Source organism: Ailuropoda melanoleuca, chromosome 3 (genome assembly GCF_002007445.2).
Source record: "Ailuropoda melanoleuca isolate Jingjing chromosome 3, ASM200744v2, whole genome shotgun sequence".
Taxonomy (NCBI): Eukaryota; Metazoa; Chordata; class Mammalia; order Carnivora; family Ursidae; genus Ailuropoda; species Ailuropoda melanoleuca.
Window position 1 is genome coordinate 18,913,809 of NC_048220.1, and position 22,086 is coordinate 18,935,894.

Below are 22,086 nucleotides of genomic sequence, written 5' to 3' on the forward strand. Positions count from 1 at the left end.
GGAGTTAGAATGAAAAATCTGCCAATCTGATTTGAGTCAAAAGTGGATTAAGTAGCGCCGGAATGAGTACAATTATATATTTGGTAAAGAAGTGGCAATGAAGGGGCGCCTGGGTGGCACAGCGGTTAAGCGTCTGCCTTCGGCTCAGGGCGTGATCCCGGCGTTATGGGATCGAGCCCCCACATCAGGCTCCTCCGCTATGAGCCTGCTTCTTCCTCTCCCACTCCCCCTGCTTGTGTTCCTTCCCTCGCTGGCTGTCTCTATCTCTGTCGAATAAATAAAAATTAAAAAAATCTTTAAAAATAAAAATAAGTGGCAATGAAGCAGAATTACAATTTCTGTCTGATCATACACATGCACACTCTGTGGAGGTCTTTTAAGAATATGTTTTCATATTAGAAGTGGAAAAAATGGCCGAGGTACAAAGGCAGCATTTTCCTTCTCATATCCTATTATCATGCCGTATCTTCATTTTGGGGGAAGAGTCAGTATAAATCATTTAGAAATAGTTTTGTTCACATTGTGAGTGTTCATTATGAATGTCTATAAAGTAAATATGTTTCAGTTTTGTTCTCTTTTGAGAAATAGTCTATTGAGGATTTGCTTTATTCATTCTATGAAGCTATCATGACATGGAAAGCTAAATACCATGTTTTCTCGGGTAAAAATAATGAATATTTGTTAAGCGCTTATGATATGCCATGAAGGCTCTGTACTAAATGCTAAATATGTGTGTGTGTGGTGTGTGTATATATATAAAAATATGGCATCTTTAAATTATAATTAAAAGGAAGTGCTGTGTGCTATTATTTATTTTACAGATGAGAAAAATGAGGCACATAGGTTCTATGAACCCAGGTCACAAGGACGTGAAGTCAGAGCTAGGGTTAAAGACAGTCTGATGCCAGGGGCAACGATTTTTAATTACTGCATAAATCCAAAATGGAGCATTTTCTTTGCATAATGTATTGTCATACTGATTTTCTAGATGAAATATTTTCTCTTTTTTACTTTTTATTTGTAATGTCAGCGGGATACTTGGCATTGTGGTTTCTCGAACAAAAGAAGACTACTAAAAGATTGTATTTCTACCGATTGCGTAATATCTGAAATGCCACAGAAGAGAGCTTGATTTCTTTTGTCTAGGATTCCTTAAAAATACCAGTAATATTGTTGAACACTTTAGATTATTTCTACTCATTTCTTAATATAATTAAGCTTTCAGAACCTTTATGACCATTCCTTTTTACGGGAAAGAAGGAAAGAAAGTATGGGCAAACGCTGGCTGCTTGCAGTATCTCACTGAGCAGGAGAAAAGGGAAACTGGGAACAGTTTTACTTATATTTGACCCAAATGTTCTGTCTCTAGCTCTCTCAAAATTCATTCTAAAATTTTACAATTATGTCTCCAATATGCTAAGATTTGACTCATTGGTTTGGCTTCTCCAAAACCTTCCAAAAGCTCCATAAGACCATTATAATCAGGAATTCTCGGAGTCATCAAAAAATATTCTCAAATTGAAGAATAATATGCTTTTAAATCGGGTCTGAGTGGTTAATTTAAAAAAATTAATTAAAAAATGATTTGCTGAAATAAAAACATCCTCAGCATCCTTAACTCAAGTTATCTTCAAACACCGGAAAGTAAGAAACGCGTCAAGCAAAATAAAAAACGTCAAACAAGAAAGGAAAAAAAATCAAACATATCATGAGAAAAAAAATTTTAGTGAATGAAATATCTTCAAAGACAAAGATCTTATGTTTTAAAAAGACCATCTAAGTAGCTGCTTCTATAACCATCTAGAAAACAACAAAAATGAGTCTAAGCAGTTGAACATATAGAAAACAAAAAATGACAAGCAGAAAAGAGGAAAAGTGGGAAATTTTAAGGAAGAACAGCATTTGTTGAAACAATGAGGCAAACTTTACAAAATGATAGGTCACGAATAAGTTTGCACCTAAAATATTGCAAACTTTTTGAAATTCAAAAAGCAACTAGAACTAGAGAAAACAAGAATCATTGTGGGAAGCACATTTTAAAAAATTTTTTAGAAAAGACAAAACCAAATAAACAATAAAATACCCAAGGATCCACAGATTTTGAAAAATATAGTTAAGTGTAATAGAGTTACCTAAAATTGAGAAAAGATGTTGCTTAGCAAAAGACATCATCTGCCAAATTTTGAAAATAAGCTTAAGGAAAATATTTGCAGCATGAATAATAATGGGTTAATAGCCGTGTTATTTAAAGTTCTCTTAGAGACAAACCATAAGAGACAAACTATAGGAAACAAACTGAGGGTTGCTGGAGGGGAGGTGGGTGGCAGGATGGGGTAACTGGGTGATGGACATTAAGAAGTGCGTGTGATGTGATGAGCCTTGGGTGTCATATGCAACTGATGAATCACTAAACTCTACCTCTGAAACTGATAATGCGTTGTATGTTAATTAATTGAAATAAAAAATAAAAATAGAAAAAAGAATAAAGTTCTCCTAGAAATCAACAACAAATCAGGTAAATACAAAACAAAATTAAATAAAACTGAGATTAAAATATTATTACCTGATGAAAATGATTGAAAATGTTGAAAATACTGATTGTTATTAAGAGTGTGAAGAAACTGGGGGCTCCTGGGTGGCTCAGTCAGTTAAGTGTCTGCCTTTGGCTCAGGTTATGATCTCGGGATCCTGGGATCAAGCCCCATGTTGGGCTTTCTGCTCAGCAGCGAGCCTGTTTCTCCCTCTTCCTCTGCCTGCATCTCCCCCAGCTTGTGCTCTCTGTGTCAGATAAATGCATAAAATCTTAAAAAAAAAAAAAAAGAATATGGCGAACCAGCACTTTGTAGACATTGTAGTTAGGAACATAAATATGGAGCGTCTCTTAGCAAACATTTTGCCAGGATTTATTTTTCAAAAATTCTGTCCCATAGGTAAGGTCTAACCCATGTCAAAAGGTTAATGTTCAAAGGTATTTATTACAATTGTATTTTAAAAATGCAAAAACAACAACAACAATAAAACAATAACAAAAACGTGGAAATTAAGTAAATTGATCATGGAATTTAAAAACAGGTGACGGTGTCTGTGTGGCGCAGTCAGGTTAAGCAACTGACTCTTGTGTTCGGCTCAGGTCATGATCTCAGGGTCCTGGGATCAAGCCCCACGTCAGGCTCCATGCTCAATGGGGAGTCTGCTTGAGATGCTCTCTCTCTCCGCCCCTCTCACTCATGCACACACTCTCTCAAATAAATAAATAAATCTTTAAAAAAAGTGGTACCATCATACTAAATGTAAAGGATGGTCTAGATCTTTGGGAATTGACATAGAAAGTGTTCGATAGAAAATATTAAGTGAAAAGAGCAAGGTTAAAGAAAAAAATTAATGCTTACAAATGTGTGTATATAAGATGCGCACACGTGTGTGCAAAGATGTAAACATATAGGTGCGCATAGGAAAACCGAGCCCCCAGGGATATATTCACATTTAACATTATTTTGATGCTGACAGGGAAGTGGGTAAGTGGATGGAATGGGGAAGGACTTTGGTACTTACTTTAAGGGTTCTTTATTTCATTATTTTACAAGGAAATATGAATTCTGTAAAAGAGTGATCAGAGAAAGAGCTAAACTGCATTTTGTGAACAGTTGCCATTCAAAAGGCCACCCAGAAGTCCCTGTTTTTATTTTGAGCTTTTAAACTTTCTCATGTACTAAAAGGAGTTTTTTGTTTTGTTTTGTTTTGTTTGTTTTTTGTTTTTTATATATAAGTAAGAGATCTTCTAAGGGTATAGATAGCTGATTTATCTTCTTTTTGGACTCACAGTTGCATAATGTATGTTAACCATTGTGAGATCCACTTTCCACAAGATTGGACTGGTTCTTACCCCACTCTCTGGACAAGAGCCATAACTTCCCTAGCATCCTTCTTGGGCTTTCCATATGCTTTTATCAAGTAGTTTCTTAAAACTGGTAAACAAATAGCAACACAAACTGCTGAAGTCCCTTGTCAGACCGAGTGCCTTTGCAGCCATGTCTCCGTGCTCATCTGTACATCCATGTTTTGAATCTGTCCCGAAATTTACATACATCAGACACACCTTCGAGAAACATCTGTAATCTGGAAGTGGAATTTGGGATTGCATCTGTGTTCATGATTTAATACACTATTTTTATGTACATGTAATGTATATTATTTTTCCTGCTCACTTGGAAAATGCATTTGATATAGGATACATACGTAAGATATTTATGTTTTGCTCTGAATAGTGAACAGCACAGTGCACTGTATAGGGCAACATGCAATTACAAGTTTCTTTAAAAGGTTTTCGTTCATCCATTTATTCAAAATAATGTCTTAAAGGCTTCCATTACTAAATTGGAAGGACTAGTTTGCTGCAGACTGACACGCATTCATTATTGACTCTCCATTAAATGTGGACGGAAGTACTCCACACTACCCAAACCAAATCCAGAAAGCCTGTGAACTGTGGAAAAAACCGAATAGCAATGAGTGAGTTTCCCTTTTTCGTAGCTTCTAGCCTGCAAGCAGACCCCATTCTGTGCAATGAGGCATGAATAAAAAACTTGAAGAGGAAACCCATAGTATTTCCAGCCAGAAGAACCAGAGAAGAGAGTTGTAGGCTATTAAAGACGCTGGATAGAAATAAGGAGCAAAAGCCGAAGAAGGGAAAACCAAAATTCTGCCTATAACCTTTGCAGAATGTCTGACTGATACCTGAACCAAAGGTGCCAGGATGGACTAAGAAGGGTCTAGTTTAGTAGGCAGGAACTCGAGTTGCTGCCTATGAGACAAAGTTACCAATAATATCCAGACACATTAATTGTGTGTGAAACCAATAACCTCACTCTTGCAAGGAATGTAACAGCACCCAATATACTCAAAATATAACAAATATAACATCCAGGACAGGATGCGCAGTGACCCAAAATTCAAAGAAATAGAATAATGTCACATATTCTCAAGAGAGGAAAAAAAAACATGGAGAAAGAACTTGGTGTGATCCGGATATCAGTATGTATACGTCCATTGTTTTTTATAAACCAGTGACCAATACGGAACACAATTCTGAATACTTATATAATTAAAACATCGTATACGTACGAACAAATCTCACAAAAGATGTGCATGGTCCCTCTATACTAAAACCATCAAAACAATAAAAGAAAGTTAAAAATACTTAGAGGGATGCTTCCTGTTCACCTCCCGGAAGACTTCCTGTTGTAAAGATGTCCGTTTTCTCTAAACTCGTCTGTAGATTCAGTTCTACGAAAGCAGCAGTTGCCATTTGCTGTAATTCAAGGCTGATTCTAGGACTGATGACAAATGTAAAGAACAAAAAGACTTGAGGGCGCCTGGGTGGCTCAGTCAGTTAAGCATCAGACTCTTGATTTTGGCTCAGGTCGTGAGCTCAGGGTTGTGAGACTGAGTTCCGCATCAGGCCCCACATTCATCGGGGAGAGATTCCCTCTCCCTCTCCCCCTCCCCTTGCTCACTCATACTCTCTTTCTCTCTCTCTAAAATAAATAATCTTTAGGGGGGGGGAAGCTGTGGCAATTAGGGGACGAAGAGGAAAAGAAGAAACAACACCTGCAATGAAGCCTAAAGCCTTCAAGTCAAGAATTATTCTAAGGATGTAATAATTAAAGCAGCTAAGTCCTCTCCAAAGAAAAAAGAACCAGGTGAATGGAATCAGTTGGGGAGTCCAGAAGCAAACCTAATACTTCAAGTCACTTACCTTGTGACAAAGTTTACACTGCTGTGCAGTGGGGACAGAGTGGTGTTTCAATAAATAGTACTAGATCCATCGGATATGTATATTAAAAAAAATTGAAAAAATCCTACTTCGTTTCACCCTCATCCTGTTTCACATGTTACACAAAAATTAACTCTAGCTGTTAGGTAGATTGAAATGGGAAAGATACAACACCAAACCATCTGGACAAAAATAAAGATTGTCCTTGACATTGAGAGTAAGGAGACGTTTATGAAACACGCACAAAAGCGTGAATTCAAAAGGAAAATAGGAAGTTCATATATTTCACTAGATTAAAATTAGGAGTGTTCATCAAATTATACACCTAGGAGGGTGAAATGGCAAACTAGTCAGCAGGAAAACATATTTGCAGTACAAATGACAACAGAGGGTTTGTATCAAAAATAAACAAGAAGCTTTTCTAAATCAGTAAGGAAAAAAAGTTAATAGAAAAATGGGAGAGTCTAGAATAGGCACATCTTAGCAGATCTGCTGGGCCCCACCTTTGCAATATTATTCCTTCCTGTCCTCAGACCAACCAGCCAAACCCTTCCCCACTGCTCTGGAATCCACAGGTATTCTTCTCTCCAGCTCCTCTCTCTTTACATGTAAACTGAGAGACCACAGGCACCTAAGTTCTGCCCGCTGGAACATACTCCATCATCCATACACAAGTACACACTCTCTTTGAGGACCTCCAGTGAGTGGGGCTGTAATGTGGCTGCAATCCTTGTTTGACAAACACCAACACAGAGAGTTGATGTGTCTTTGAATCAGCCCTGGGTTTTCTCTTCCCCTGTTCAACTAGTCATTAGGGACCTCCTAATGCCCACTGCCATGAGATCATTGGTACAACCGAGGTACAGGACACTGGGGGAGGGAGGTCTGAGATAACTCTTCCTCAGGACGTTCTAGGGCTTAATCCCAAATGGACCACTCCTGTCATCCAATGGATGTCTGCTGTGCCCACCCAAGATTCTAGACTTGGTAGCCTGGATAGCACACAGCTCACAATTGGTGGCTATGGTGCCTAGGCAATCTTTGTCTCAGGATCAGACGCTCAGTCTCCACCAGGGCCAGGTAGCATGCCAGGAATTGTTTTCTGAAGGGATAGACCTGCTTCTAAGTCTTGGACGTAGGTGCGCATGCCCTATCATAGCACGCCAGAGACTACAAATTGTATTTTATCCCTCCCAGGTATGTCTAGCACATGGCAAACTGCTGCGTCTCGTGGCCCAAAAAGCCTCCCACTTGTTACTGCATATCCTGTCATTGCTCTGCTCTCCTCTTAAAACTTGAAATAAAAATAGATTGGAGTAGTGATCTCAAGCAGTATATACTGCTTCTAAAACCTGAAGCAGGGGCGCCTGGGTGGCACAGCGGTTAGGCGTCTGCCTTCGGCTCAGGGCGTGATCCCGGCGTTAGGGGATCGCCCCACATCAGGCCCTTCTGCTGTGAGCCTGCTTCTTCCTCTCCCACTCCCCCTGCTTGTGTTCCCTCTCTTCCTGGCTGTCTCTACCTCTGTCAAATAAATAGATAAAATCTTTAAAAAAAAATAAAACCTGAAGCAGTGCTGTGCCTCTTAGCGATAGGTAGGGCGAAGCGCCCTTGGAGACATCACGGTATAACCAAGAACTTGAAGTGGTTGAGTCTGCAGATGTTTCTATGCTGCATAGTTTTTTTTTTTAAGATTTATTTATTAGAGAGAGAGAGCACGAGGGAAGGGAGGGGCAAAAGGGGAGGTAGAAGCCAACTCCCTGCTGAGCAGAGAGCCAGATGCAGGGCTGGATCCCAGGGCCCTGAGATGATGACTTGAGCTGAAGGCAGACACTTAACTGACTGAGCCACCCAGGCACGGCCCCCCCTAGAATGCTGTATTGTTGTGATTAAGTGTCTCAGTCAGAAGCGACTGTTTCTGAGGGCTCCCTTGGAATATCTTACTGTAATAGCTCTCATTCTGCAGGGCAGGGAGCCAATGTGAGGATTCTGTCAGCTCCCGAATATATCCATTGGGATTAGGCATCCTGAAAATGACCACCAGAAGTGTTTTGGATCCCCTGGCCTCACTATGAGATGGACCTGGGCCAGGATGTTATTACCTGGCCTGCATATGTCATCCAGTAATAGGGGGGCTATAACAGTGTTTGGGGCCCTTTATTATCAACAATAGATCAAGTTCTGTATACACAAGCTGTGAAAATACCTGGATACTTTTTTCAGTGCTCCTTTACTTGGTAATTGGCTATAGGTTCCCTTTCAAGACTTGCTTTAGTATTACAGAGACCCGTCCTCATGCTTTAATCCTCTCCTTCAATCAGTGGGCCCTGGCGCTGAGAACTTGCTGGGGACTGGAAACTGAGCAAGCTGGGAATTGTGATTGTTTCTGCCAGGAGAATAACAACTTATATCAAGCAATAGCCTTCTTGGTTTCCCATGATGTTGCCCCTATGTTTATTAGTCATGAATTTCCATGGGTGGCAGTCCCTTGGTTAGCAATCTGGCTTTGCTGCCAGCTACAGTAATTCCGTGAGACTTGAATCTTTTTTTTTTTTTTAATAGGCTCCACATCCACATCCAGTATGAAGTCCAATGTGGGACTTGAACCCACGACCCCAAGATCAAGACCTGAGCTGAGATCAAGAGTTGGATGCCTAACCAACTGAGCTACCCAGGCACCCCTCATCAGACTTGAATCTTACGGGTAAGTCCTGCTATCTGGTCTCTTCTTTTTCAGAATCTTCTTATCTCAATTGTCAAAGATCCCATTTCTGTAACAGCATCCCTACCACCAGTCTTGTCCAGCAGAGCACCATTACTGAGCCATTACCGAGGTCAGTGATACTTTGACCTCTTCACTAGCACATTTCCTTGTGTGTTAGTGCAGCCCATGTTCTGTTGTCTCCCTAGTGAGCACAATCATTTAATAAGTCTGGAGTCTTACATAGTAGATTCCTTCCAATATGCCACCTCTGTGAGCCTTTTGTTCCCTTGTCAAAGCCAAGGCAACTGTTGCCCCTCCACCCCACTGGGACCCACTTTAAGAGTTGTTGCAACTGCAGGGTTTCTAAGTCACGGGACAAATCCCCGTCAGCAAACTCTGCATTACGCAGCTATATATTGCACCCTGGTTTAGTACATGCAGAGCCTATTCCCAGGCCTGTTCTCTTGGTTCCCGCTGGAACCTATTTGGCAGGTCCTGTGGGTCTTTAGGGAATAATCTCTTTATCTTCTGTGGGGCCAGTACTTTCCTGGTCGGGCTATGCTGAGGTTTTGATCCTTGTTATTAGTGTATCAACCAGAGGGAGAAATGGGATGTATCTTGAGAAGGGCAAGTATTTTCTTGCAGGACCTATGGCTCAATTGAGGCTTATGCATGCTCTCTAGACAAGGTGTGTGTGTGTGTGTGTGTACGCGCACACATGCGTGCACACCTGTGTGTAGGAGGGGAGCTGCTTTCCCCCATCTAGCTATTTTCATTTGCAAGTTCATCTGTTCTTCTTAGTTAAAATTCTTGAAGATAATATCTGCTTGACCCAGCCCCACTTATCGAACTCTCTAGGTCAGGTGTGATCAGAAAGGCATGAACTTTACATATGGGCTCAGTAGTTCAGCCGAGAATGTGTCTGAAAGCTCACTTCTCAAGAATTGGGTTTGGGCTTGGCTGGCCCCTTGAAGCATGACTATGACAACAATAAATACTGAGACCATTTCACAATGCAGGTATATATAGAAACCTCTTTTATTTTAACTGTTGTACTGAGTTTAAAGGTACAAATAAAGAATGTTAGATATTTTTGTTCTTTTTCCAAGATATAAGCACTTGGGAACTGTGTAGGTTCTGGGGTTTGTTTTCAGTTCTAAATCATGCCTACTGTTTCTATTCTGTGTATTAACACTAACGAAATGAAAATCCAGGGAAAAAGACTTGGAAGTAACTTCCATCTAGGTTTTACAATGCTTGAATGATCATAAAACAAAGCCGATTTTTAAAAATATGTTTAAAGTAGTAATTATGAAATAGAGGTCATCCCCCCCTCTAATTCCTAAGTCTTTTTGCATTGACCCATTATTTTTGGTTGTGACCCACTTTTAGTGGTTTCTCAGTACTTCTGGCACCGGGAGGTAACTTTTCAAGTGGTAAAGAGTCTCTGAATAAGAAGTTGCAATTTATAAGTTCTTGAGCTGTGCTTTGCCTCTGAGGAGCTGGGATAAAATAATGGGTAGGTCCCGTAGTCAAGGAGAGAGGGACCTTCTAAGTAAGTAACAGGAAACCTCTCAGTACACATAGATGCCATATGGAATAGAAATACCAGAAATCAGCTTTACAGATGAATTTTAACTTATTGATACAGTTCTCCTGCATTTTTTCCTTCCTGCTGTTGTTCAGGTGGCTAGAATACAGGGAATCCAAAAGCAATTCAAAACTAGAAAGCCTATTTTTCACTATTTTACTATAACTAGGTGGTCAGTGTTGACTGGTTGTGCTCGCAAACTTCATGGCAAATGACACCCTGATGTTTCTCAAGGTTCACCTGGTAGAGCTCAAAAGAAGGGGCTGTGTTTTTTATGTTCTTATACCAACTTTCATTTCCTAAAGTCTAAATGCTTATCAATTATTGAGATGACATAGTATCTATAGAAATTGCTCGATATCTTATCTATAATCTATAAGAAGGGTTAGTTTTAACAAGACTTTATCCACGCATAGTGTGAATCTATAATATATAGATAAATATATATAGATACCTCCTAGGGAAAGAAAAATCTCAACTTGGGAGGTAGGAGGGATTAAAAATCCAAATCTTGAGCCAAAGAGAAACCACACTGCTAGCCTTGTGCTAAAAAGGATGCATGTGGGAGAACACCTGAGCCATATATTTGGTAAACTCAAGACAAGAAGATAGAGTTGTAAAATTCTCAGTGTTTGTGGTGTGCCTGAAGAGGGTGTCTCACAGGTGGATCAGTCTCTATGGTTTAAAGAAGGAGAAATAAGTGCCTTGGTCTCTATTATCTTATATGCCAATGGTTGTCAAACGTTTTGGTCTCAAGACCTCTTTATACTTTTAAAAATTAACAAAGACCCCAAAGAGCTTAGTTTAGAATATTTTAGAAGACACAAGGATCCCCATGCATGTATTTGGTTACCTGTCAGAGTGATGATGGCAATAGGTGATATCTAGGCTCTGGAAAATTTCACTGTACACCTAGAATAAGCTCAAGAAAGGCAAATAACATATAAGTTATTATTTTTAAGTAGCTTTGACCTTCTGGACCTCCAGAGGTCCCCAAACCATACTTTGAAAACAGTGGCTCAATGCATCATCCGGAAAAATAAGTTTGAACAAAGGGAAACAGATTTTGCTAAATTTAATTAAGTCCTATGGATTTAGTTTATCTTCACTGGGGAAAAATGTTCCATTTATGGAAAAACATGTTCACACGGTAAGAATTACGTGTGGATGTGTTTTTAAAAAAGTAGTGACACAGCCTGTTTTAGGAAGACCAAGAAAGCATATGTTTCTCTCTGAAAGGTGGAGGGGAGTCTTGAGCAGGGCAGACTCTGAGTCTCCTGAGCAGAGGATGCCATGTTCTGACTGTGGTCTCCTGCCAGTGCATCCTGACTTACTCTTACTCTTGACTCAGGAATTCAATCTGGATGAAGGAACTAGAACATTTGAAGAGGGGACTAGATTCCCAAGCCAGAAGTTCCTGAGAATATCTTGAAGAAAACTGGGGATTTGCCTAGGGAAGAGGAAGAACAGAATTTACCTCTGGGGGAATAAAAGGGGAGAGACCCTCAGCCAGAAGGGTGAAAGCTAGAGAAAAGGAGGTTTCCCTTAAGGAGGTCCTTTGTGAAAGACTAACGTTTAATTTTTTTTCTTGGACTCCCAAAAGACTCTTCTTCAGAAGATACTTTAAAACTATCTCCTCCCTCTTACACACATCTTTTTTAAAATACTTTCTAGATATTTCCTATCCTTCAGTGAACTGAAGGTTTCAGTCAATAGGGAATGAGGCTCAGGTGTTGTGAGAGAAAAGGCAGCATCCTCACTTGTCCCCCTTGCTGAGGAGGCCACGTCAGGAACAGCCTTGAGTGGAAGATAGCCAGCCTCAGTGTTCCTGGTGAGCTCTGTGGGCGAAGAGTGCGGTGATAATCAACCTGGGAGCAGTTGGGGGCAGTGGACAGCTGTCTTGGTGGTAAGGGAAGAGTGCCCAGGAGACAAACCCTCCTCATTTTTCAAGGACATCTGCAGAGGATGACCCCTGACAGCAGGGAAGGGAAGCAGGGAGGAAATTTCTTTCACTGCTGTTCTTCTCAAAAAGCAATTTCCTTATACATACCTGGGCATTTGTAATTCACTCTCATCTTTTGGTCTTTATTATTTTTAAAGTGGGCTCCACATTGGGCAATGTGGGGGCTTGACCCATAACCCTGAGATCAAGACCTGAACTGAGATCAAGAGTCAGATGCTTAACCAATGAGCCACCCAGGCACCCCATCATCTTTTGGTCTTTAATGCAGATCTGTGACCCCCTGCCTTTTAATTAACAGGATGTAAACCCAGCAGGCTGGTTTTGAAGGAATTTATCTTGCATCTAATTTTGAATTGATTGTCCCTTTTGACCTATCTGCTGGTTTTCTTAATTATACATTTACTGAAATAGCAGATACATTTGTTCAGTATCTGTGCTAATAAGAGAAATATCAGGGCTGCTGATCAAACTATTTTAAAATAGTTTATTTAAAATAATCTAGGAGCTATTTCTCTATTCTTTTCTGGGAATTGCCTTCTATCTCTAGTTAAAGCAAGGAGATAGAAATTTAATCTTTCAAAAAAAATCATACATACCTATCTCCTTTTTATTAGAAGGGTATATATTCTAATTTTAATTTCTCTTTTATTTAGTAAAGGATATATATCTTTAATTTTAAAAATATTAATTATAACAACATGCATTGTGTGTATTAAATAACTTGACATGTCCTTTTTAATTAAAAGAGAGCATCCGATAACTAGCACTGACTGTCAGGAAATATTATATACCACAGTCAGTGCAGCCATTCAGGTCTTCAGTCTCTCCAAAAATGTAATTACAAATCCAGCTGGCGTTTGGAGCAGGTATCATTAGCCACATCTGTTTTGTACATTTTGTTGCATCTATTAATCTTTTATGTAGTATGTTTAAACATCCTCTGAAAATAAAGCATTCTTTACCTGTAACTACAGTATAATTCATTTATTTTGAGATTCCAGGGGCAGAAAATGTAGCAATTCCGTATAGAGCTCTCCAATATTAATTAAAAACACTGCTGCAGATTATTGTGAGACCTCCTCTTCTGACTGCCTCGCTGTGTTGCTGTGGTCTCTCACTTCTGCTACAATAGGGCATAGGAGTAAGGGAAAAATAGTCCTCCACCCCTTTCTTTCTAGTATTGCATATCAGGCGCTAATCATAAACAATCATCTCTCAACATCACAGAAAACTTTAATGAGTCAGGGCCACTCAGAACTTCAAATCCTTTTTGAATTGAGGCATAGCATAAATGAAAAATGCCCAAGGATACGTAGGTGGCAGTATCATGAAACATAATGAAACCATTATAGTATGAGAGTATCATATTCATTACCATTATTAAAATTCTTCATCAGTTCACAGTGCTTAGTGATGACCTTCAGGACCTCCCTTATTTTCGTCGCTATGTACAAAGCTTTTGCTGTGAGATTTTAATTGATGAGGAAACTAAGCGAAAAGCTGCTCTACTTTCCCCCAGAGGGGGAACTGTCATAAAGTCATAGATGTATTAAAGATGAAAAACTGTTACTTTTCACGGAATCCTCTGAAGCAGTTTAAATAACTTTTCTTCCTGTAAAGACTAAAATATCACATCAGAATGTTTCAAGTTCCTTCACTTTTTTTTTTTTTAAGGGCAAAGTTAAGTGGAAAGCAGAAAGGAAAAGAGAAACATTACTAGCAGGGCAACTAGCAATCATATTAATACCAATGTGTTAATAGTTTATCAAGATGATATTCCAGTATGGGGCACCTGGGTGGCTCAGTCATTAAGTGTCTGCCTTCGGCTCAGGGCGTGATCCCAGAGCCTGGGATCGAGCCCCACATCGGCTCCCTGCTCCACTGGGAGCCAGCTTCTTCCTCTCCGGCTCCCCCTGCTTGTGTTCCCTCTCTTGCTGGCTGTCTCTCTCTCTGTCAACTAAATAAATAAAATCTTTAAAAAAAAATGATATTCCAGCAAACTGTACAAATCCTGCATTTATTTTTCTTCTTTTGGATTTATGAAGACGTGAGAGTTATTTGCCCATAAAAAAGCATTTTCTCATAATCCTCCTGTTGTACTGTGTCATATTTACTTTGGAGAACGCTCAGGTAGGTCCTCTTTCCTTTTTCAAATTCTTTCAACAGATATTGCGGATACGCTTAGTAGCTATTAAGCACTCCATAGGCCCTCTTTTCTAGGCTCTCATATGGTAGATGGATTACATGCACAGTCCCAGTTCTTCACCCTGCCTTGAAGCCTCTCTTTGCCATGTAAATTTCCTAGCTCCTCTCAGTGAAGATGGGCAGTCCAGGTCCCTGACCCTTGAATCTGGGCTTTCTTTCTCACCTGCTTTGGACAATAGTTGGAGCTGAAACTGACAGTGTGTCCCTTCCAGGCCTAACCTCAAGAGGCATTTGCATGCTTCCCTTTGACTCAGCTGTTCCCATCAGAACTTGCCTGAGTTCTCCTCCTGGAGAACACAAGAGCAAAACCAAATCATGTCTGTCCTCCCAGAGTGGGCCTACCTAGATTAGCCAGGAAATCAGCAATCCCTGCAGATGTGAGTGAGCCTCTCTTCCTGTAGATTTTCTGTGGGAGAAACTCTGTTTCTGTGGACTGCTGAAGCGATTTCGTTCTGATGCATAAATACCTCCTATATTATCAACTCTTTGCAATCTTATATTTACTCTCTAACCTTTTACTGGGCCAATTTTTATCAATATCCAATACAGATTATAAATGAGAGTATATTCCCAATCGAATACAGAGCTCTCTATTTATCAGACAAACTTTATTAAGTATATGTATATATTATTTATGTAGTATATTATTTAAATCTTCTCCATCTTTTTAAATTCGGGTCTGTTTGATCTGTTGAATTCTTAGAAGTTTATATTTTCTTGATAGGATTTTATGACATTTTCTCAATATGACTTCTCAGTTTCTCCTAGTAGACTATCAGGTTTAGCTTTATATATTTCAAATCTTGGGTGGTAAGTGAATAGTAACAATTTTCTTGACAGTTTAAATAATAGTTGGCTGATGGTCATTTTCATGGTTTTCATTTTATAGTCTATTTTAATGGTGTTAATATATTCACATTTTAAAGTTAAGACTGATCAATCTTTGGGACATATTTATAAATCATTTCAATGAATTTTTATAAAAACGACACTGGAGTCTTAAGTATTTGATTTTTTTTTCTTACTTTGCAAAGGAAATTGTTGGTACTTCTTGAAAAGATTAATGCAAGAAGACAAACTTTCTCTGAGACTGTGAAAGAAATGAGAAAATACAAAATGAAAAAGGAAGAGCTACGTAGATAACAGAAGTTATAAATTATTAAAGAATACTTTGAGCAACCGTATAGGAATAATTGAAATCCTATGTGAAACCTTTTTTTTTTTTTTGGAGAAAAATGTGAAGTGCCAAAACTGGCACAAGAAGAAGAAACGTAGACCTCTCAGTAGACCAAGGGTTTTCGAAAACCTTGGATTGGCGATAGAAAGCATTTCCAAGACAGCACACAGCAGACATATTAGAGGGAAGTTTTAGCAAATTTTAAATTTACAGATAATAATTTGAAAGTTTCTCTGGGTACAGGCTATCTAAATATTGCNCTCCAATATTAATTAAAAACACTGCTGCAGATTATTGTGAGACCTCCTCTTCTGACTGCCTCGCTGTATTGCTGTGGTCTCTCACTTCTGCTACAATAGGGCATAGGAGTAAGGGAAAAATAGTCCTCCACCCCTTTCTTTCTAGTATTGCATATCAGGCGCTAATCATAAACAATCATCTCTCAACATCACAGAAAACTTTAATGAGTCAGGGCCACTCAGAACTTCAAATCCTTTTTGAATTGAGGCATAGCATAAATGAAAAATGCCCAAGGATACGTAGGTGGCAGTATCATGAAACATAATGAAACCATTATAGTATGAGAGTATCATATTCATTACCATTATTAAAATTCTTCATCAGTTCACAGTGCTTAGTGATGACCTTCAGGACCTCCCTTATTTTCATCGCTATGTACAAAGCTTTTGCTGTGAGATTTTAATTGATGAGGAAACTAAGCGAAAAGCTGCTCTACTTTCCCCCAGAGGGGGAACTGTCATAAAGTCATAGATGTATTAAAGATGAAAAACTGTTACTTTTCACGGAATCCTCTGAAGCAGTTTAAATAACTTTTCCTCCTGTAAAGACTAAAATATCACATCAGAATGTTTCAAGTTCCTTCACTTTTTTTTTTTTTAAGGGCAAAGTTAAGTGGAAAGCAGAAAGGAAAAGAGAAACATTACTAGCAGGGCAACTAGCAATCATATTAATACCAATGTGTTAATAGTTTATCAAGATGATATTCCAGTATGGGGCACCTGGGTGGCTCAGTCATTAAGTGTCTGCCTTCGGCTCAGGGCGTGATCCCAGAGCCTGGGATCGAGCCCCACATCGGCTCCCTGCTCCACTGGGAGCCAGCTTCTTCCTCTCCGGCTCCCCCTGCTTGTGTTCCCTCTCTTGCTGGCTGTCTCTCTCTCTGTCAACTAAATAAATAAAATCTTTAAAAAAAAATGATATTCCAGCAAACTGTACAAATCCTGCATTTATTTTTCTTCTTTTGGATTTATGAAGATGTGAGAGTTATTTGCCCATAAAAAAGCATTTTCTCATAATCCTCCTGTTGTACTGTGTCATATTTACTTTGGAGAACGCTCAGGTAGGTCCTCTTTCTCCTTTTTCAAATTCTTTCAACAGATATTGCGGATACGCTTAGTAGCTATTAAGCACTCCATAGGCCCTCTTTTCTAGGCTCTCATATGGTAGATGGATTACATGCACAGTCCCAGTTCTTCACCCTGCCTTGAAGCCTCTCTTTGCCATGTAAATTTCCTAGCTCCTCTCAGTGAAGATGGGCAGTCCAGGTCCCTGACCCTTGAATCTGGGCTTTCTTTCTCACCTGCTTTGGACAATAGTTGGAGCTGAAACTGACAGTGTGTCCCTTCCAGGCCTAACCTCAAGAGGCATTTGCATGCTTCCCTTTGACTCAGCTGTTCCCATCAGAACTTGCCTGAGTTCTCCTCCTGGAGAACACAAGAGCAAAACCAAATCATGTCTGTCCTCCCAGAGTGGGCCTACCTAGATTAGCCAGGAAATCAGCAATCCCTGCAGATGTGAGTGAGCCTCTCTTCCTGTAGATTTTCTGTGGGAGAAACTCTGTTTCTGTGGACTGCTGAAGCGATTTCGTTCTGATGCATAAATACCTCCTATATTATCAACTCTTTGCAATCTTATATTTACTCTCTAACCTTTTACTGGGCCAATTTTTATCAATATCCAATACAGATTATAAATGAGAGTATATTCCCAATCGAATACAGAGCTCNTCCAATACAGATTATAAATGAGAGTATATTCCCAATCGAATACAGAGCTCTCTATTTATCAGACAAACTTTATTAAGTATATGTATATATTATTTATGTAGTATATTATTTAAATCTTCTCTATCTTTTTAAATTCAGGTCTGTTTGATCTGTTGAATTCTTAGAAGTTTATATTTTCTTGATAGGATTTTATCCTCAGTTTCTCCTAGTAGACTATCAGGTTTAGCTTTATATATTTCAAATCTTGGGTGGTAAGTGAATAGTAACAATTTTCTTGACAGTTTAAATAATAGTTGGCTGATGGTCATTTTCATGGTTTTCATTTTATAGTCTATTTTAATGGTGTTAATATATTCACATTTTAAAGTTAAGACTGATCAATCTTTGGGACATATTTATAAATCATTTCAATGAATTTTTATAAAAACGACACTGGAGTCTTAAGTATTTGATTTTTTTTTCTTACTTTGCAAAGGAAATTGTTGGTACTTCTTGAAAAGATTAATGCAAGAAGACAAACTTTCTCTGAGACTGTGAAAGAAATGAGAAAATACAAAATGAAAAAGGAAGAGCTACGTAGATAACAGAAGTTATAAATTATTAAAGAATACTTTGAGCAACCGTATAGGAATAATTGAAATCCTATGTGAAACCTTTTTTTTTTTTTTGGAGAAAAATGTGAAGTGCCAAAACTGGCACAAGAAGAAGAAACGTAGACCTCTCAGTAGACCAAGGGTTTTCGAAAACCTTGGATTGGCGATAGAAAGCATTTCCAAGACAGCACACAGCAGACATATTAGAGGGAAGTTTTAGCAAATTTTAAATTTACAGATAATAATTTGAAAGTTTCTCTGGGTACAGGCTATCTAAATATTGCTGTGAAATTAGTGTAAATTTGAAATCTCAATGAACAGAGAAGAAATAAAATCGTGATCCATTTTATATAAAGGACCCCTGTAATAAAAATCCTATGTAAAATACGGTTGTATTTTCGGTAACAAATACACCACAACCAAAGGTTTATCCGAGGAAGATAAAGACATGACAGAGTAATAAATTGTGTCTTTTGGGAGTTAATGTTCTTTAGCACTTGTGAGGATTCTATTTTACGCTTACTCTATCATTTGTAAGAATTGGGAATCCAGGGGTTGTTTAAAGCATCTGCTTCTTATGTCACTGGAACAGAGGTTGCGTTCATTGATTTTTTAACATTGGACAATCCCTGTCTTCCCTGGAAAAACATTAATTTGGCCATTATAGTTTCTTACTGCATTCTAGGCATCCATGTGCTAGGGTTTTACATAGGATTTTTCCATTTATGTTCGTGAATAAGATTTGCTTGTAATTTTACACTCTCTTTTTTTTCTTTTTTAAAGATTTTATTTATTTATTTGACAGAGATAGAGACAGCCAGCAAGAGAGGGAACACAAGCAGGGGGAGTGGGAGAGGAAGAAGCAGGCTCTCAGCAGAGGAGCCTGATGTGGGGCTCGATCCCAGAACGCCAGGATCACGCGCTGAGCCGAAGGCAGACGCTTAACCGCTATGCCACCCAGGCACCCCAATTTTACACTCTCTTATTACCTTGTCTAGCTTGCGTATCAGAGATCTAACTAGCCTCCTTCATTCTCTGTTCTTTAATTTTATGTTCTGTTGAAGAGCTTATATTTGGGGAATGGTATTGCCTGAACTGAAGTAGGAACTTACCTCCATAATGATTTCAGCCCATGTTCTCTTTTGAGAGGGAAAACCGTGTGTATTTTTAATCAGTTTTCTTAATAGTTATGGGATACTCTTTCTTGCTGTATCTTTTCCAGCCACTTTTAAAGAATTGTATCATTCTAACATCAAAGTTTTTATTACNAAGAATTGTATCATTCTAGCATCAAAGTTTTTATTACCTATGTTTATAATTCCATTAATTTTAAAAATACCTGTGTATCTTTATTATATTCATTCCTAATTTTTTTTTACTTTCTCTTGTTTATTTCTTAACCATGTCAGAGGTTTATCTTTTACAGTAAGCTTTTCAAGGATACTATTACAAAAATCTTTGATGAGCAGCATAGCATAGACACCAATGAGTTGAAAAAGGCACTGGTTGATCTTCTTTGACCTATGTGTTATTTGGAATTATATATATATATATATATATATATATTTTAAGATTTTATTTATTTGACAGAGAGAGAGACAGCCAGTGAGAGAGGGGAACACAAGCAGGGGGAGTGGGAGAGGAAGAAGCAGGCTCCCAGTGGAGGAGCCTGATGTGGGACTCGATCCCAGAACGCCAGGATCACGCCCTGAGCCGAAGGCAGACGCTTAATGACTGCGCTACCTAGGCGCCCCTGGAATTATATTTTAAAATTTTTCTAACTTATGTTACGGTCAGAGTTGAACCATTTTTTATACTTGCTTGCAGTTATGGTATGTAGCCAATATTTACAAATATTGCATTTGTGCTTAGAAAAAAATATTCCCATTTATTAGGTATATTCTATTTATGGCCTTTAGATCAAGCTTATAGATTAGTGTGTGTGTACATGCTCTAGTAATTACTGAGTATTAAGATTCTTGTGACTATACATTTGTCAATGTTTGCCTGTTTTTCAGTCCATGTTTGCTTTATATACTTAAGTCTGTGCTATTAAGTATATACAATTTTATGCAGGTTTCCCCTTCCAAATGACTTGAATTGCTTTCATTATGTATTACCCCTTTTTGTATGCCAACTTGCTTTTTGATTTAAAGTTGTCTTTTATATTCCTAGTTGCAGCAATCTCTATTTTGTTAGTATTTGGCTGTTATCTCTTTCTCCGTTTCACACATTCATCCTCTGTTATTTTTTATTTTTTCATTGTGTTTAATGTAAGTAGTATCTAGCTAGATGCAAAGATTATCCATTTAAGGAAAAATTTAGGGTTGTAGATGACCATGCCAGCACATATTAACTGAATGTCAACCTTTTGATTCCACATAATATCTCTTATACGGTATTTAATAAATAAAAGTATTATGTCTTTGCATTATATTTCATTTTCTGAATGAAAAGACAGAATTTTCCATGATATCTTACTTTTTAAGTAGAAAATAATGAGGTGAATTGGGTTCATAGCACAACTCAAGTTGGTTAACCTCTGAGGTGCTGGAAATAAGTAACCGAAATTGATTGCATTTCCCCCCTCTTCTGGTTTTGATAAGATCTATAGCATGTTTGATTACTAATCTGCTTGTAAAAATCCTTTACTTCGCCGTCACCCACCCCTTCCCAGGATCTGCTCCATCCCTCTGCTCTGCTTTATATAGTAAAACTCTTTGGATAAATTGCTCTAATGTTGGTTTCCAGTTCCCTTGTCTCACTTTCTCCTGAACCATTTTCACATAGAACATCCCATCAAAATTGCTCTTATCAAGATCACCATAGTTAATTTTTCACCTCTGTCTTACGGCCTTATCAGAGTCTAACATAATTGATCATTTTATTTCCCTCAGAGCCCTTTCTCACGAAGCCTCGGGGACACCACTGATTTCCTTCCTGTTAGTTGCTACTTCAAGCCTCACTTGTTGATTCTTCTTGCTGAACTGGAAGCAAGAATCCCTTACTATTATATATTCTCTCCCTTGGGGAGCTGATGGGTTTTGTGAGCTGATCCATGTTACAGGCTTGAGTTCCCACATTTGTGTCTCTACTATGAAACTTTGCTCTGATCTAGTAAATATTTCTACTTGGATGTCAGATAAGCACCTTACTATGTTCAGTACTGTTCCCGTGTTCATAGGTTCACACTGTGTAGCTCAGTTTTCTGCAATGACACATGAATGAAAGTGAAGCCCACAAGTTGCACTTCATGTTCTCACAATTGTCGTTTGATCTCCATCTTGTTTTTTTCTCCCCTTCCGGAAGTTGAAAATGGTTTAGTTCTTGGGAGTTACCTAATAGATGAGAGAGAGTTAGGACGGCAGGGCTCCCCTCCAGGCTGGTCCCTGGATGATCCCTATTTGTTTCATTTGTGCCATTTGAATTTTTGTGTCATGGTGACTAAAGTTCCACTATCCCATAGGTAATATGTTACAGATGACTCCTGTCTTTGTGGTGTGTTTTGCTTTGCCAAAGAAATACATCTGTAATTATTCTCAACAACAACAACAACAACAACAAAAATCAATTTCTTTGCCCCCGGGGCATTTGGAAGTATTTACGGACCTTTTTGTTACAAATGAGGTGAGGGTTTGCTACTGGCATCTAATTCGTAGAGATAAGGGGTGCTGCTTAACACCCTGAAACGCACAGGACAGTTGTCCCAAAATAAAATTATTGATAGCACCAAAGTTGAGAAACCCTGCTCGAGAATCAGATCACTTCTCATCACCTCCTTTACCGCTTCTTGCTGCTCTCTTTCTCACCTGAATTGCAGCTACATTGCCGTCCGGATTGTTTCCATTCTCACCTCCGTCTAATTTCTTCTTTGCACAGCAGCGGCAAGTGATCTTCTAAAAAATAGCATCTTACCTATTCAAAATCTGCCCATGGAGTCTCCTGTCATTCAGAGTAAAAGCCATAGTCCTTAGAGTGAATAGCCTAGAAGGCTCTCCAGCATTAGAATCCATTCTTCCATTCTGGTCATATTGGCTTCTTGTTCCTCCTCGAACAAGC

General features: G+C 38.7%; 1 protein-coding gene across 2 annotated transcripts in view; it reads left to right on the forward strand.

Moving 5' to 3' along the window:
* ADAMTS19 (ADAM metallopeptidase with thrombospondin type 1 motif 19) overlaps positions 1–22,086 on the forward strand; it is a 478,977-nt gene that overhangs the window by 108,646 nt on the left and 348,245 nt on the right. For both annotated transcript variants that reach the window (XM_034655959.1, XM_034655958.1), the window contains exon 2: positions 8,333–8,474. The gene's annotated coding sequence lies outside the window, so the exon portion shown is untranslated. The remainder of the gene's footprint in view (positions 1–8,332; positions 8,475–22,086) is intronic.